The sequence below is a fragment of the Schistocerca nitens genome, chromosome 2 (assembly GCF_023898315.1).
Source record: "Schistocerca nitens isolate TAMUIC-IGC-003100 chromosome 2, iqSchNite1.1, whole genome shotgun sequence".
Lineage (NCBI taxonomy): Eukaryota > Metazoa > Arthropoda > Insecta > Orthoptera > Acrididae > Schistocerca > Schistocerca nitens.
Window position 1 is genome coordinate 778872391 of NC_064615.1, and position 18415 is coordinate 778890805.

Consider the following 18415-nt stretch of genomic DNA (forward strand, 5'->3'; position numbering starts at 1 on the left):
CCTGGACACTTCCCTTGTTGAGAGCCCTTCCTGCACAAAGTAACAATGCGGACGCGATAGAACCGCGGTATTGACCGTCTAGGCATGGTTGAACTATAGACAACACAAGCCGTGTACCTCCTTCCTCTTGGAAGGACTGGTACTGATCGGCTGTCGGACCCCTCCGTTTAATAGGCGCTGCTCATGCATGCTTGTTTACATCTTTGGGCGGGTTTAGTGACATCTCTGAACAGTCAAAGGGACTGTGTCTGTGATACAATATCCACAGCCAACGTCTGTCCTCAGAAGTTCTGGAAACCGGGGTGATGCAAAACTTTTTTTGATGCGTGTATTACACAAACAATGGAAGGACGTTGTAGGCTGTTTGTAAATTGATTCTTATTATTTAATGCACTTTCTTAAAAATAAATGAAGTATGTGTCTACCTCACGAGTCCATTATCGTCGCAAAGATATTATTTGTTGACTTTCTAGGACCACGAAATGCAACCACATTGCTTAATACAGTACTTCGCAGGATCCGTAGTATTTATGAGTTACTAGACATAATTTTCTTACACAGAACTTTCGCCGGGGTATCGTGTATAATAACCACGTGAAGCAAGAGTGAAGGAAAAACATACATCTACATCTACATCCATACTCCGCAAGCCACCTGACGATGTGTGGCGGAGGGGACCTTGAGTACCTCTATCGGTTCTCCCTTCTATTCCAGTCTCGTATTGTTCGTGGAAAGAAGGATTGTCGGTATGCCTCTGTGTGGGCTCTAATCTCTCTGATTTTATCCTCATGGTCTCTGTTTGGTTCAAATGGCTCTAAGCACTATGGGACTTAACATCTGTGGTCATTAGTCCCCTAGAACTTAGAACTACTTAAACCTAACTAACCTAAGGACATCACACACATCCATGCCCGAGGCAGGATTCGAACCTGCGACCGTAGCGGTCGCGCGGCTCCGGACTGAGCGCCCAGAACCGCTAGACCACCGCGGCCGGCCCTCATGGTCTCTTCGCGAGATATACGTAGGAGGGAGCAATATACTGCTTGACTCTTCGATGAAGGTATGTTCTCGAAACTTCAACAAAAGCCCGTACCGAGCTACTCAGCGTCTCTCCTGCAGAGTCTTCCACTGGAGTTTATCTATCATCTCCGTAACGCTTTCGCGATAAGTAAATGATCCTGTAACGAAGCGCGCTGCTCTCCGTTGGATCTTCTCTATCTCTTCTATCAACCCTATCTGGTACGGATCCCACACTGCTGAGCAGTATTCAAGCAGCGGACGAACAAGCGTACTGTAACCTACTTCCTTTGTTTTCGGATTGCATTTCCTTAGGACTCTTCCAATGAATCTCAGTCTGGCATCTGCTTTACCGACGATCAATTTTATATGATCATTCCATTTTAAATCACTCCTAATGCGTACTCCCAGATAATTTATGGCATTAACCGCTTCCAGTTGGTGACCTGCTATATTGTAGCTAAATGATAAGGGATGTTTCTTTCCATGTATTCGCAGCACATTACACTTGTCTACATTGAGATTCAATTGCCATTCCCTGCACCATGCGTCAATTCTCTGCAGATCCTCCTGCATTTCAGTACAATTTTCCATTGTTACAACCTCTCGATATACCACAGCATCATCCGCAAAAAGCCTCAGTGAACTTCCGATATTATCCACAAGGTCATTTATATATATTGTGAATAGCAGTGGTCCTACGACACTCCCCTGCGGCAAACCTGAAATCACTCTTACTTCGGAAGACTTCTCTCCATTGAGAAAGACATGCTGCGTTCATACACAGATGAGTGTTACCAAAAGTAAGTTGATAAAGCAAGAACCATTGTCACAGCAATGTATCGCGAATGAATGGAATAAGTTTGTTTCCAAATAAGACACACAGCGCATACCGCTGACATTTGCACTGCAATACAATACAGCCACAGGGATGAGAAATCAAACGAAATGCAATTACTCCCGAGAGAGCTACGGAGACCACGGGTACCACCTATCAACAAACTCAGAAAATTTCGCTGACCAACCTCCGAAATTTTGCCGGCAGAGTTTGGGTTCACCACGTGTATAGGATGTTTCTAGAATTTTCGCTACAGTTTCAATTGATTAATAAAATACCGACAGTAGCGGTGCCCCATTTCCCTTACCGACTACACTCTAAACTACGGACTGGAACCGTCGTAGAAATAAACGAACGCAGTAGGACGATAAAAACGTTAAATCAGTCCAAATGATAGTAGTACCTGCAATCGTAGCTCGTTGGTGTTCTGCGCAACAATGGCTTTATTGCACTGTTTTCACCGAACGTAACGCCCAGCTGAGCGTGTAATACGTGTACGCAACGTATGTGAGAGTAAGGTGGCACGCTGCCACTGTTGTGTAGAGAGATAATAGAGTGGACAAGGGAACTTAACCGGCCAGTCCGACATTCGCATTTATTTTGGTGACACTACAGAAAGAAAGCTCGCCTTCTGGGAGCTCGCAGCCCACAGCCGGCAGTGACAACACGGCCGCAGGCGCCCCAGTGCAGCTGCTGCGTGGTTGTGTTGAGGCCGTCAACGCAGATATGCAGCTCCTGCGTGCGCTTGTGTGTGTGTGAGCGCGCGCGCTCTTGGCGGTTATTTATGAGTGCTTGGCGAGGAAACAATAGCGGCCTGTCTACAAGCAAAGGGGGCGACGTTTCTCTACGCCAGCCTACGGTTCGGCCGGCACTTGTAATTGTCCCTGACACAGCGTTCTACTGAATGACATTAGCAGCAAGTAAGTGTCGTGACACATCTAGTTCCAAGAGTGTACCTGAATGCGTTTAAAATGGGACTACACCGAATTACGCATTATTCCACTTCTGCCAAAAACTAGTTGTCACATTTTCCGAAATAGCGCACCGTTCTTACATCAACAATTATATATCTTATGTCAGTTACAATAAAGGTTAGAGTGATATTTCATTCATAATATTCCCGGCACGCATATGTGCGAATGAAGGAGCCAAGCGCAGCCTTATATCCTCCACCGCGGCGATAGGCGCCTGCGAGTTAGAGACATTCGATTGGCTTATCGATTTATGTTCAGCGACGACGGCACCATGACAACTTCTCTGCAGTTTCATTATCCCAAGAGCCGGGTTCCATGCTTTGTCCAATTTAAATCCATTATATCTATTTAATAAATTATTATCTAATGTACCGGGTGATCAAAAAGTCAGTATAAATTTGAAAACTGAATAAATCACGGAATAATGTAGATAGAGAGGTACAAATTGACACACATGCTTGGAATGACATGGGGTTTTATTAGAACAAAAAAAAAATACAGAAGTTCAAAAAATGTCAGACAGATGGCGCTTCATCTGATCAGAATAGCAATAATTAGCATAACAAAGTAAGACAAAGCAAAGATGATGTTCTTTACAGGAAATATTCAATATGTCCACCATCATTCCTCAACAATAGCTGTAGTCGAGGAATAATGTTGTGAACAGCACTGTAAAGCATGTCCAGAGTTATAGTGAGGCACTGGCGTCAGATGTTGTCTTTCAGCATCCCTAGAGATGTCGGTCGATCACGATACACTTGCGACTTCAGGTAACCCCAGAGCCAATAAACGCACGGACTGAGGTCTGGGGACCTGGGAGGCCAAGCATGATGGAAGTGGCGGCTGAGCACACGATCATCACCAAACGACGCGCGCAAGAGATCTTTCACGCGTCTAGCAATACTTTGTGTTTTTTTTTGTTCTAATAAAACCCCATGTCATTCCAAGCATTTGTCTCAATTTTTACCTCTCTATCTACATTATTCCGTGGTTTATTAAGTTTCCAAATTTGTACTGACTTTTTGATCATCCTTGAAGACAGAATCCCAAAAGGGAGAGGTGGATGTTAGAATCTTCACATCACAGTAGTTCATGGAATGCCCTGTATCAGTACAAAGTTCGGTCACAGCTGACTTGTCTGCCTGTGATAAGCGTGTATCTTCGATGTACCACACATCCTGAGGATGGCCGGACGATACGCAGCCGAAATATCAGTGGAAGTAATTTTATTTGCGCGCCTGCATGCCCGAAATTTAATGGACTATTCATTCCACCGCAAAAAGATGATATCTATTTTGAACTATTGTAACTGTTTTGAAGCCAACGGCCTTGCCGCAGTGGTAACACCGGTTCCCGTCAGATCACCGAAGTTAAGCGCTGTCGGGCTGGGCTAGCACTTGGATGGGTGACCATCCGGTCTGCCGAGCGCTGTTGGCAAGCGGGGTGCACTCAGCCCTTGTGAGGCAAACTGAGGAGCTACTTGATTGAGACGTAGCGGCTCCTGTCTCGGAAACTGACCTACGGCCGGGAGAGCGGTGTGCTGACTACATGCCCCTCCATATCCACAGCCAGTGACGCCTGTGGACTGAGGATGACACGGCGGCCAGTCGGTACCTTTGGGCCTTCATGGCCTGTGCGGGAGGAGTTTTAGTTTTAGAGTTTTTCAATTCCTTGGAATTTACCTACTCCTAGTGCAGATATTTTATATTTTTTCAGACTGCAACCAGCGGAGTTGGCAGACGGTTGTGAAGAGATGTAATGATCGAACGTGAACTTTGGCCACTAGTTTGTCTTTGCTTATTGCAATCAGTGGCCCTGAGATTAAAAGCCGATCAATTTAATGCATCTTGAATTCATTTCATGCAAGAGATGTTACGAGTATCTGAATAATGATGTTGTCACTCTTCGCCCCGGATTTAATGATTAGATGGTGGGTGGAAAGGAAGCCAGCTCAGGTATCTCTTTTTAATGTCACTTTCGTGAGCTTGTATCTCTCCTTTCCATGGGTTAACTCCAGGTGGAGCATACGATCCGCATCCTGTTTTTCACACCACCTTCAAATTTTTGTGGTAAGTTCCTATGGGGCCAAACTGCTGAGGTCATCGGTCCCTAGGCTTGCACACTACTCAATTTAACTTAAACTAACTTACGCTAAGGACAACACACACCACCATGCCCGAGGGGCCACCATCTTAAAATGATGTGTTATCTTCCCAGGCGATCACTGTTAAAGTAAAAGCGACCTCAATACTTTTTTATTCAGTCCAGCTGATCGTCTTGTTCAGAAACTTTCCGCTCATGTGAAATTCAATATAAAAAGACAGCGTGAGACAACGGAGCAATAAGGATAATATACGTAAGCTTTCACCAACGACATCCTCAAAGTGGTAGATGTAAAGCAGCCAACAAAATCCAATATGCTTCAAATATGTGCCTTAACGACAGAAGGACATGATAACCAGATTGCCATATTCTGACTGAGCACAAATCTCAAATCACGACATTTTCGAACCTGTTGTTACAACCTACATTCCAAAATAATAATTTAAATGTAATCAGTGTTTTGTTCTACACTGTCATATCACGGCACACAAGCATTACTTCAGGGGACAAGTACGACGTCTGGTCCGGTATAGGTAGATTCTACACGTCCCCTTCCTGTCATTGCATTCAGGAGGAGTGCGGTTTAAATCCCGTTCCGGCCATCTTCGCTTAACCCAATCGCATAAAATGACGGTCTGTACTCGCATAGAGCTGCTGTTGCATTTCAATCTTAAAACAAGCTCAGCTTGCGAATGCACGCTTCACTATATGAATGCATGCAGTTAAGTCTCTAGATAATATATGGCTCTTAAATGTATTGTAAAACGAAGCACATGCCACGTGTATCACTTTGTAGCTGGAATTCGCAAAGAGCCAATATGGAAGAGAGTATTTCCGTGGTGGTATTGAGGAGCTTTTGCAGGACGCCACGGTTTTCGAGTTATTCAAGAAAAACGCGTCTGAAGGTCACTTTTGTACTCGAAAACTTCGGCCTCTGGGGAAAAGGTATCCCACTACAAAATTTAACTACCTTGAATGTCCTACAAAAAGATTCCGCTCATTTTTTTTCCTGTACGACTACTAGTTTGTGCGCAGCGAGTGAGAGACACTGAAAATCTTGCACGCAGTTTGTCGAGGTGGTGTGGGTTGCATAAGACCCATAGGTAAGAGCAATCTGAATCACCGTAAATATTAAATCTGATGTCATAACTACCAGTAGATTATTTAAATACGATAGCATTGGGTGAAAAAAGATCTAGTGGATTGGTACCCTACGATGTTATTGATACTTACAGGAAGGTCACTGCTAAGACATCAGTTTCATAATGCAATACGATGCACTTTTCAAAAACACTCCACAAAAATAACTTCGCTGGTTTCCGAGGGCTCTTAGATACAAAAAATTTCGACATATTTAATGAATCCACTCATAGAATCGATTCTCGCCAAACGCAATCTCTGGTTACTTGTGTTTGCTTTATACATTTATTACAAAATTTAAATGATAATTAAAACATACTGACCCACATTTTTTTAATGTAGTTGCGATAGTTTTCGAATTGGGCAACGAAGGTCGTTGGGAAGAGCACCTGGGCGATACGAACTCACGAACTTCCACAACTCTTACGACAGCTTGGTGAATCCGGATTGCCTGCCGCTGGGCCGCAGACTAAATGAGGTCCAACTCATCGTCACGACCCACGGAAAAGTATAGTCAGTAGGATGTTACGATATGAAACCAACCACTCCTGTCTTAAGAGTCCACTGCAGGCCACGTACTTGTCGCCTACAGTCCTGCGGTTGGCAGTGAGTTGACTCGAAGTCTGAGCAGAAAACGAGTCGCCCGCCGGACATGTGCAGCGAGCAGGCTGCAGTGTTTGAGGCGAACAGCGTGGCGCGACCGGTCGGTTAATTGCGGGCGCGCGCTGCTGAATATTCAGCCGCGACACAAACAGTCCGCGACCCGACCCGGGAAGCGGCGAGCGGCGCATCACCTAATTACCGACTGCCTAAATACGAGCGCGGCGCATCGCCGCCAATAAAAGCGGACCGAGCAAAAAGGCCTGCGCGCGCCTCTTCCACAACTTCATCGACGGCTTTTGTTCCGCGCGGCACTTCGCGGAAACCTGCATTTCACAGACAGTGCCACCCACTGCAGCAGGGAATAGCAACCGCTCTCGGCACGTGTGCTAACTATGTTGTCACATGACAGGCCATGCCAATGCCAAAATCCCATATTGGGATAGTGAGCGATAATAATGAGACAAATACCGTGCGTTCCTGTCTTGCGACTGGTCCTACTGGAAGCCTTCCTTCGACGAATTCTAAATCATCAGTAACTAATACAAAATGGCTCGCATTTGTAACTACGTTCTAATTTCACCTGTTTTGCATTAGCTTTACTGTTCTATGCAATAGTCTATTTATTGATCTTTTCAGTTAATTGCAGTTACTATCGTGAGTTCTGCACCTGTTATCTCGACAGTCTAACACAAGCTGGAAGAATTTTCACGTCGTGTATCACACCTCATCATATTAACCTCATCATATTATATAATAGTAAGGTATGTCGACCGAGTAAATATTTAATCAATAAACAAAAAAATGCATGCTGAAAAATATTCAATCTATGCAACTTTTACGCAAACTACAAATAAAATTTTAAACAAATAAATTGACACTGTTTACCCGCGAAGCGCTCAGATTTTCCAAGTCCATATTAACTGTAATTAATCTACATCTAAACCTACTGCAAGTATACTTCCCCATACGCTCCTTGGCAACCTCATGCCTCGAAAATCATTGGCTATACAAAAGAACACGAGACAAAAAAATTAGTCACCCTCACGGGGCATCACGTTAGTACCGTGTAACTCCGCCTCTAAACTAGATAACGGCTTCAGTTCGACGAAGAAGAGACTCCACACGTCTTTTCAGGTAAGCCATATCCAGCTGACTGCGAACAGCTGCCATATTGCGGGGATGTCGACTGTTACCTTTCACCCACTGATCCTAACAGTCCCAGACATTCTCTATCAGATTAGGACCGAGTAATTTAGCGGCCCATTCGAGATGCGATAGTGTTCGTCAAAACAAGGAACGTTCATGTCCAGCCTCTGAATATTCTGTTATCTTGCAAGACGGGTGGCGGGAGGGCGGGGGGGGGGGGGGGGCGGGAGGTCCAAAGAATACATGTCGTCAAGGTGTAGAAAAAGAGCAATATTACCTTGTCACTGACATGATGAAATAAATATCCTACTTCATGTTCACGGTAACGCGAATGAATTGGGCCTGTATTCACTGACAGCAGCTGCTCTGATAGGCTTGAAACTGACTGTCATCGACAAGGCGTGCCCTTCGTTCAAGCCCTTAACGGTTAGTGTCTTCTTACGATCACTGCTATTACGCCCACTTACATGGCTGAGAGTGGCACATAAATCCAGACAGACTGTCGCCATCGACACATCAACGAATCGAACAACTTCACTGTCGGTGTGGTCGTGAGCACGTCCAAACACGATATCTCCTTCTTGCCATTGTGTCACGTCTCCACGTCGACAAACCTTACTGTTCTGATTCCTCAGAACGGTCTGGCACATACACACCACTTCACTGCCATGACTTGCATAAGCCGTAGAGGGACACATGTCGCCTTGTCCCTGTATTCAACTACCTACAGCGATGCAAACAGGGGTGATAAGCTATACCCGCTTTTTATTAGTTATCATCGGTGTTACTCTTTGGCGATTCAATGCCGCTCAACGTATACCATGTGCGCACTCTGCAGAGACAAGGTAATAGCTGATTAGTATAGTTGAAACGATACAGATCGAAGGACTTCGGCTGGCAACAACAGCTTTCCGGTTTTCTGCGAACATGGGCTACGTTCGTCACCAAACAGAACTGAGTCCAGCGCACTACATGCTTTTGTACACAAAAGCAGACGAGACGCACGAAGTTAAGACTTGCTTAATCTGTCTCATCACTCATTCTTAATAATTCTGTCAACTGTAATCCAACACAAAACACGAAAAACAGTACGACGGACATAACAAGGAATAGAAACAACAGGGCGCGTACACACAAGCATTGTATGCTAAGCTAATGTTGGTAGCGATCTGAAATAAACGAATACCGGTCCGAAGTTGTACACCGTCTTCCAACTTATAGCAGTTCACCTTTTGCTATAGGCACAAGGCCGAGTATCTTCGTGTGGTATTTATATCATATGTAGACATCGATGTTGATACTCATCTCGACATACAACACTGGCAACGAGCTGCGATAGCTGTGGCAAAGCATGCTCCGACAACGTAGGACATCAGGAGAGTCTGATAAGCGTTTGGCAAAATGCGGCAAGAGTAGCTAATAGACCATCTATAACACGATAAGCTAGCGTTAACAAATGAGCGCACGAACAAATTGTCAACAAAAAAAGTCTCGTTTCGGAACTAAGTTATACTTTGAACTCGGTGATACGTTAAACATTTCGCAGGGTCAGTTATTTATGAAAACGTGATACAGTACAATCCCACACATACTTAGGCAGTAACTGCATCACGGTTAACAAATTACTATTTCGCAGCTGCATTCTGGTTTACGAGAAAACACGTCGGCAAGCAAGATGTCTGTAACTGACCACTGGAAGAATACTTTCTGTCCTGCCACGCACTATATCGTACTACGTTGCGAAGACAGCCAGTACCTTCAATAAAAAGTAGCTGCGTCTCCTGGTTGTACACTGACGGAGTCACGGAACAGCACATGTTATGTCTTGGCCAGGGAAAGAATGTCCGGTATATCTGCTGGTCACCATGTCCCAACGTCACCGCAACATTCCACGTAAGCACATGCCGCCTTAAACGGTTACGTTAAGAGCTCTTATTAACGACGGCTGATGGTTTCGTATGGTATTCAACAGGCTCGGAAAACTCTGCACCTTGATTTCGTGAAAACGCTTGAAAGGTACACAGTGCTAGAGCGCTTTCGTTCCAACTAAGTATGTACTAGAACAGTGAGGAAGATAAACATAATCAGGTGTATGCTTCCCTTCTGCGTCACGGCGGTTCACAAAAAAGAATCACGCCGTTATTAGGGTGACGTCCCTGCTAACACCATCAGTCGACAACCGCTACTCTGGGCATGACAGCGGTATAATTTCCATGTCGGAGCATTAGACGGCTTTTAGTAGTAGTGCAGTGAAAACTAACTTGCAGCAGGCTTCCCAAGCAGTGTTAGGTTAACTTGATCGTTCGTTGAAAGGCGAGGAACTACCCGGCTCGGCCGAGAAATGGGCGTGGCCGTCAGCGTGTACTGCCAGAACGCAACGAAGCCTTGGCGTGACAGTACCGGGAGCTCTGCTCTAACGCAGCCGGAAGGTGTGCTCAGGAACACGGTGGCGGCAGACGGAAATCCCCGCCTCACTGGCTTTTAGGCTGCAACGAATATCGGCTCAGAAATGCAGCAACAGGAATAGCATCGCACTGTATTTTTCTACCACAAACTAAGTAGACGTCACATACCAGCACCACAAAAAAATCTGGACATCCAAATATTTTCGCGAGCATTCCATTGGTTTTCCACGAATATTTCATTGATATTTAAGTCGATCGTAAAATTGTTAAGTTAAATATGATAAATGCACGACAGCAGTGAACACGTAAGTTCTGAACATGCCACATAAAAGGCAAGGCATGGACGATTCAAAGAATTAAGCCATACGTAAGGACAGATTAAGTGATGCTACCCTTGACAGTTTGAGAGACCTTCGGCAGTATTTGATTCGCTTTTGCTGATACAGTCCGACACCGTCTTTTATTGGACTTTTATGTGACGGGACTGCCGAACCGGACATCGTTCTCGACTTGATGGAACGTATCGCAGTCTTAAAGAAATGTAGATATAACGTTCGTGCGCCAAGACCTGTCGAGGCTCTCTACAGCAGTTATTTGTATTTCACCACATTACTGTGCTAATAAATGAATGTTAAATTTATTTCGCCTGTATTGCTAAACAAGTCGGAGTCCTACGTTTTTATCAACTTATCTATTCAGCAGCTGTTGTTGCGGAGTAACATGTACCCGTGCGCTCATCCGCTGAAGAGTAAAAAAATCCAACACTAAACCACAGTAGAGCGCCATGTAAATATCCACCGACATTACGAAAGAAACAGCGCGTTATCTGATAGACAGAATATCTATCAGTGAGAGCTTCTGAAGCCAATAACACGTAATGCAAACATCATTTTCAGAAGACTGTCAAGAGTCCTTGAACAACTTCACGCATCAACTGTGATGCTGAAGCTTTTTCCTTTCAGGAGACGTTTCATTTCTGCTCAGAGAACACCATAGTGAAGGAAAGCTGTCGATGGCGTTGCTGAACTCTCATCAGTGAACACACGCCGCGCCATTGCCCATACTCAGCCTTCTTTCGGAGGAATGAGGTGCGAAAGTAGACACACTACTGTAAACCGAATTGTCAACAAGTTACTTGTTTCAAGAGAAATGGTGCCAGCGTATGTGGTTAGGTTGGATTAGAATTTTCACAGGAGGGACACCCGCTTTCTCTCGTTTCTTCCGCAATCACCCGTGACAATTAAAACAACCCTACACTGTACCAGCATTAATCATTTAGCCGCACAAGACATTTGCGTATCTGAAACTTCTTAAAAGATCGGAAAAAACCCAACCCCAATAAACCTCAATTGTTATTCAGCCTAGGCTTCACGCAATTTCCTCGACGCTCGTCGACGACTACGGAGTGTGCGGCTTATTGATATATCAACCAGGACGTTGCCATAAAATAGATCTCTTCCAACGTAAACAAAAAAACTTACGGCAGTGGAACAGTTGAAAAAGTTACACGTTTTTGACAGGGTTTTCGAAATGTCTAAACATTTGTTAGCAGTTTCTGCGATTATGGCTTCTTAGTCATTAAACTTTTTTTTTTTAGTTCGAAGGAAAATCTCGTGATACATAACAACGTGTTCTGCATCGGACATTTTTACTGTTTCCACCTGCATACTACTAGTTGCATTCTCACTCACGAAATTGGTGTGTTTGGCTCGACTGGTTTTGCCGAATAAAACAGATTTACATCATATTAACACGACAAAAACTAGTATTTCGCCAGGGATTGAAGTTTTCATCAAGAACGAGAGAGAGAGAGAGAGAGGGAGAGAGAGAGAGAGAGAGAGAGAGAGAGAGAGAGAGAGGAAGGGTGAAGGGGGGCGGGGGAGGTCTTGATTGGTACTGTCATGTAACAAAGGTGACAGGCAGCAAGAAACGGTTATACGATTTTCAAATGATAATACATCGATTACCATGCGATGTGCCTGAGGATGTAGCATAAGGTGCTTTGAAATCGACTGCAGTTACTGAAAACAATCCAGCTTGTTGGACATAAAAAGTTGTCGTAAAAGGGAATAAACAACTTTAATTCTCCACAATAAGATGACCACCTCATGGTTTCTTTTCAGACCTGTAAAGTACCCGTGATAGAAGTACTTTGTTTTAAGAAAGTAAAATTACATTTTAACTACAGACAGAGTAGATTCTCCGATTGGACAAGGACGGGCTTGAAAATCGCCCATGACCATCCCGTAAATCGCCTTCACAGATTAATTCCGGTTTTCTCAGCGTTCAACAACTTTGCTCATCACGACTTGCGACATGCGAATCATACATCAGCAGGCTTGTCTTAGGTGAATAAAGAAAAGTCAGAAAAGCAAAATCTTGCAAATTACGACTGACTTGCAAGTACAGTTATTTACTTTTCTAAAGAAAATTTTGTCTGTTCTGGACTGTACAATTTTCAGTTTTATTTGCTACTCGCCAATTTCGACTGTAGCCGTATAGTCACTATCAAGTAACAAACAGAAGTTACTCTATGCAAGGTGTGTAGCAACAGATGTGACAAAGCAATCTGTCGACTTTTGGACCCACGCATAAACATTTAACATGATCTGTATCGAATATGAATACAAAGTTTACAACACACGTGGGAGAACCCAGTACAACACAGCTGAAGTACGTATTAGACATCCAACCAGTGAAAATGCACATTTTTCCATATACGTACCTCAGCTCACACTCCCGATACACCACCATCAGCTGTTCTAACTCGTAACAAAGACATTACTGATCAACAGCAAACAAATGAGAGTTGTACAACCCATAACGGACAGTGTTTTCTTTAGAAAATTAGATCGTAGGTGTGGACCCGTGCATATACAACATTTGTTATATTTACTGGGACGTCACAATTTTCTTCAAAAGTGAACTCTGACAATATTCTAGACATGTGATAAAATTAGAAATTGGACGACACTTGCGTAAAAACCTTATATACAAAAATTAGTCTTGGACTTATATTCACAATATGAATTTACTAGAATTTAATATTTCAAACAAAGGAATTTTGGTCGTTGGTATGGTAAGACACCTAACTTTATTACCAATGTAATAAAACAACATGTACGAGTAATTCATATCCGTAGAAACCGATACCCATTTTGAGCGAAATATGCCACAAACGTAGCTTTTTAAAACAGGCAAAATTGTAATGCGTAGCTGCAATTCCTTTCTTCAGTTTTCTTCTCTCTTTCTAGTGGCCATTCAAAAACAAAATGATCCACAACGTTCCTATGGCTTGTTTTCTCTTCAAACATTTACCTCATTTCATCAGTCGTGCCTTTGGAGCAGGCAACCAAGGACGCGTCTACAATTATACTGGCTACAGATCTTACACTGAATATTGGGTTAGTTTCCTTGTGAGGTGTGCACTCTAAATAACCTGCTTCGGTTCGGGCACATGTGAGCGCCAAGTATTTCAAAGTGTACCAAACAGGATTATACAAAGTATCTACCGTGTCGTAGCAGCAACAGCGATATACTTCGGACATAGAACTTGTCTATCACATAAATCTTATTACCAGATTCAAACAATTTCCTACACAAAAAACACAGTTTTTATTTCTCTCCATTGCTTGTATTCTCTCCTGCTAGCTCAGCCGATATTTCCCGCATCCAAATTCAGTTAACGATACCTGTACTTCACGCAAGCTGTTCTTCGCCTATCAATTTTCCTCCAACAGTTCTGTCAACTAAAAAGAACTTTTCTCAGTCAGGGCGCATAGCAAATCGAATGTATGTTGTTTACTGCATTTCTGAATGGATGAAATGGAGACTGATTCTGCCGTTGTCTCCCCACTCGTAGGTATAGGAAAGCAGGGGCGGGAGTGGATGGGTAGGGCTGCGCTGCCCGCCACTTGGAGTGCATGTGGGGGACGTATATAGCGTAATGCCTCCACACACATCACTTCCAGGCCGAGTAAGCCTCCTCCCCAAGTACGTAGCGGGATTTTCATCACTCCGGGCGGATTAAAACGCAGTTCGAAGCCTAGTGCACTCTGTAATTCCCGACAGCTTCATGAAAGTGCAGCCGTGTCTCCATTTGTCGAACAGACGCTGAGGTGTGGGAAAGCGAGTACTGATCTTGCATTCACTGTTTCGATAGCATTAAGAGCAATATCGCTTGATAAGCGCTATACTATATTTACTGCTTAATATTTAGTTCAAATACTGTTTCTAATGCCAAAAATTCTTATTTTATAGTAACTTCATTCGTTTATTTTTTTACCGAAGCTCTGACGGCAAGTTACTATTTTCATTACAGATATTTGAGTGTTAACTGTCTCAGAGATAAAGCCAATTATTTCCACACAATCAATTTGGATTCCAGGCCAATCAATTTGGTTTCCAGGCGTTCATTATGAACAACAGTACAAATCACTGGACAAATGGTGGGTAAGGGAACATCTGGATTGGAACCCGGAACAACAGTGCCGGATTCTCTTCGCCAACGAGTGCTTGTCTGACGCCTGACGGTCGCCGCCAAGAGTGTGTGTAGGCGATCAGGTACGTCTAAGGCACGCGGTGAGGTGGGTCAGTAACACGTAGGGCCGGTGTCACGTATGGATGTCGGATGCCACTCGTCGCTATCGAGGCCAAACCGAGGGTTGTGCTGCACTGAGACAGGATCCTCCAACCTTCTATGTAGCATTTCGGCGACGCGCTTGTATTTCGAAACGGTTGTGCTCGTGCACACCTCGTGGACACTTTCCAGCAGAAGGCAGGAATTACCAGAATGGCACTGGACTGCAGCATCTGTTGACATGCAACCAACTGAGCACTCTTAACAACAGCTGAAACTTGCACAGCACCGTCGCAGGAGCCGTCGTCACACACAGGGTGGCCTCAGGTGGGCCGCCGGCGAGGAGTGAGACGGGCTACAGCGACAAAGCCTCGACCACCTTATTCACAGCAAGCCACGGTGGATTCAAGCGTGTTACAACGCAGGGTGCGAAGAAGCACAGTATTGAATGTTACACAGCAGCAGACTGATTTCACAGTTGTGCACTTTCGAATAGAATGTCTTGAATTTTCACTACCAATTTGCTTATATTTCACAGCAAAGTGTCTTTTTTTTTCAAATGTTTTTTATTCCCGTCTTTGATCACAATATCAATTCTTTTGACGATGACCGATTTCGGTCAGTAATGACCATCCTCAGATCTACAATATAAAAATATATACACCTAGTGAGCAGTGTCTTTTCTAGGCCATGTCCTAAAGTGATAACGTCGTAATGGAATCGTCAAAACATATAAATATATTCAAGCACAGCATCGTCACATAGATCTAAAATAAGATGTAGAATAGGCCACATCGTCCACACAGTCATTTTTGCAACTGACTACTGAAGTACAGTAGCTACCAGAAATATGTTTGCCTACATCCTACATAGATGTCGCTACTGTGGGTTTAGATGTAGTCATTATTTACGTAAGAAACATAATCTGATAAAACACATTAGGTAAAATACATGTATTTCTGCATCATCTGAAAAAAACACATTAGGTAAAATACATGTATTTTACCTAATGTGTTTTATCAGATTATGTTTCTTACGTAAATGATGACTACAATTAAGCCTACAGTAGCGACATCTATGTAGGATGGAGGCAAACATATTTCTGGTAGCTAATATACTTCAGTAGCCAGTTGCAAAAATGACTGTGTGGACCATGTGGCCTACTCTACACCTTATTTTAGATCTATGTGACGATGTTGTGTTGAGTATATTTATATGTTTTGACGATGCCATTACGACCTTATCACTTTAGGACTTGATGTAGAAAAGGTACGTTTCACCGTATTTTATCTTTACATTTCCCTGGTTGTATGATAGTATATTGTGAAACGTAATGCTGTATTGTGTTGAAAGACACACTGCTCACTAGGTGTATATATTTTTATATTGTAGATCTGAGGATGGTCATTACTCACTGAAACCGGTCATCGCCAAAAGAATTGATATTGTGATCAAACACGGGAATAAAAAACATCTGACAGTATTGGATCACTGTTCATGCACGCGACTATGTCGCAGTTGGTGTCTTCTTTAGTTTCGCAAGGTTTATTGTTTGGATCCCTGCAACGCTTGAATCTAAGCTCAAACACGCTCGTACATAAGAAGTTACTGCAAAACGTTTTTTGTGCAGTTTATCTTACAGCTATCCATCACACAGTTGTGAAATTGTCGTATTCATATACACATATCCTCTGTGATCAATGACCAAAAGTTTCCTCCGCACATCACGGTGTTGATACCAAAGGCTACAATGACTTACTTTCACGGACAAGAATTTAAGCTTCCCAACATCCAAAGTGCGTACTGGAAAACAAAACACATTCAGAAGCAGCAACAAATATAATTCCTGAAAGACCGAGTACGGCTAATTTCAGTTTAATGGAACACCTCCCCCCCCCCCCCCCCCCCGCATTCTGTCGCACTGGACTGACATGGTCGCGTGTAGTAAACGTCTGCCAATCTTTTACTGTTTTGGGATTACTCGGCCGTTTGGTCCGTTTCCGAGCGAGCTAAACTCCGAGGAATTATATTCCAGTATACGTTGCTAAATAAATGACTTTCTGGAAAATAAGTTAGAAAATTCGTTCTACAAGGATTTGCAGCAGTAATTAACACGTGGCACGTTCAATGACTTTACTGTTTTTTTAGTAGCCCAGTATTCAGTATTCTGCTAACACTGCTCATGCACACTGATCCACGACTTCAGCAAAATAGTCGACATAAACCACTCATAGAAATGCTCTTCCTTTATTGTCGTGATCTTATATTCATTCGCTTCGCCTAATCGCAAACAAATCGTTTCAATCTAGTCTGAGACCTCGCGCAACGACACAGATCATCATAATTAAGACTTGAATTAGTTGGCTTCGCCAAAGGACATACCCAGGGTCTGGGCTCAGTAAGCGGTGGGGAGGACGGGCAACTCACAACCTAAATGACGCCTTTCAACCTAACCTGGACCTCGAACTACATTACAGACTAGTCTGTCGCCACACATTCCAAGACATAATACAGACGCAAAATAAATATAATTGATGTTCTCTTCTATCTTTGGGCGCACATGACGTCACACGCTACACCCATTTTACTTCATAGGTTAAAGCTGATAATCATTATCGGTAGGTTCAATCCACTTGTATTCTTTGCAGGAATAAATGAACAGTTTGCGCACACCTGTGTACACGAGTACAGGTAACAACAGTTTCATCTGTGCGCGGTACCTCTGGACGCACGGCAAAGAAGAAAGCATGTACAGACATCGACACGCTTTCTTTACGCTTTTTTCTTTGCCTTGCATATCTTCTTACAGACAGAAAGGTAATGAACGGTGGTGCTGTTATCTCTACATCTACAAATGTAGTGATGATGATGAACATGGGTTTGAACAGACTAAACATCTAAGGCTATCAGTCTTTCATTCAAACCCCCCCAGAACGAAATCTGTGTACCTCATCTGTCTGCGTGTAGAGTAACACTGACGTGCAAATGTGAGAACGTTTTCTGAATCATTGCCTAGCGTGTATCTGAGAGGTTGGGGAGGGGGGGTGTGTGTGTACCGCCTCGGTATTTAGTTAGTGTGATGTGGGAAACGACCTAAAAAGCATTTACTGGCGTGCTGGCTCAACAGCCCTCGCCTCAAATCCGCGAGAAGGATCAGATCCGGGTCAGGCTCACCTGCCCGTGACTCCGAGGCAGTGCGTAGCGCGCTGCTGGCAGCATTATGGTCGCATATTCTTTAAATATTCTCAGCAATACTGTGCGTGAACTAGGTCGTTTTTCTTCTAAGTATTCCCATTTAAGCTCCCCAGGCATTTTTGTTACACTTTCGTATGTGCTATAACGACATGTTAGAATCCTAGCAGTACGTCTCTGAATTCATTCCAACACTCTTGTGATCCCTACTTAATAAAGAGTCCAAACACTGGAACAATACAATAGAATTGGTCGCACTATAGTCTTGTACGCGATTTGCTTCACGATGCACCGCTTGTGTTCCCGGAATCGCTCCAACAACTCTAGGTTTTCCATTCGCCTTCCCGAATGATTATTTTACGTGATCGTCCTATTTCGTACGTTTGTCACTAATCTTGTACTTTTTTTGTTGTAAGCA

At 43.6% G+C, this 18415-nt stretch overlaps 1 pseudogene; it reads left to right on the forward strand.

Moving 5' to 3' along the window:
• Nucleotides 1–4148: 4148 nt before the first annotated feature.
• LOC126238320 (5S ribosomal RNA) lies at nt 4149–4266 on the forward strand (annotated as a pseudogene).
• The last annotated feature ends 14149 nt before the right edge of the window (nt 4267–18415 follow it).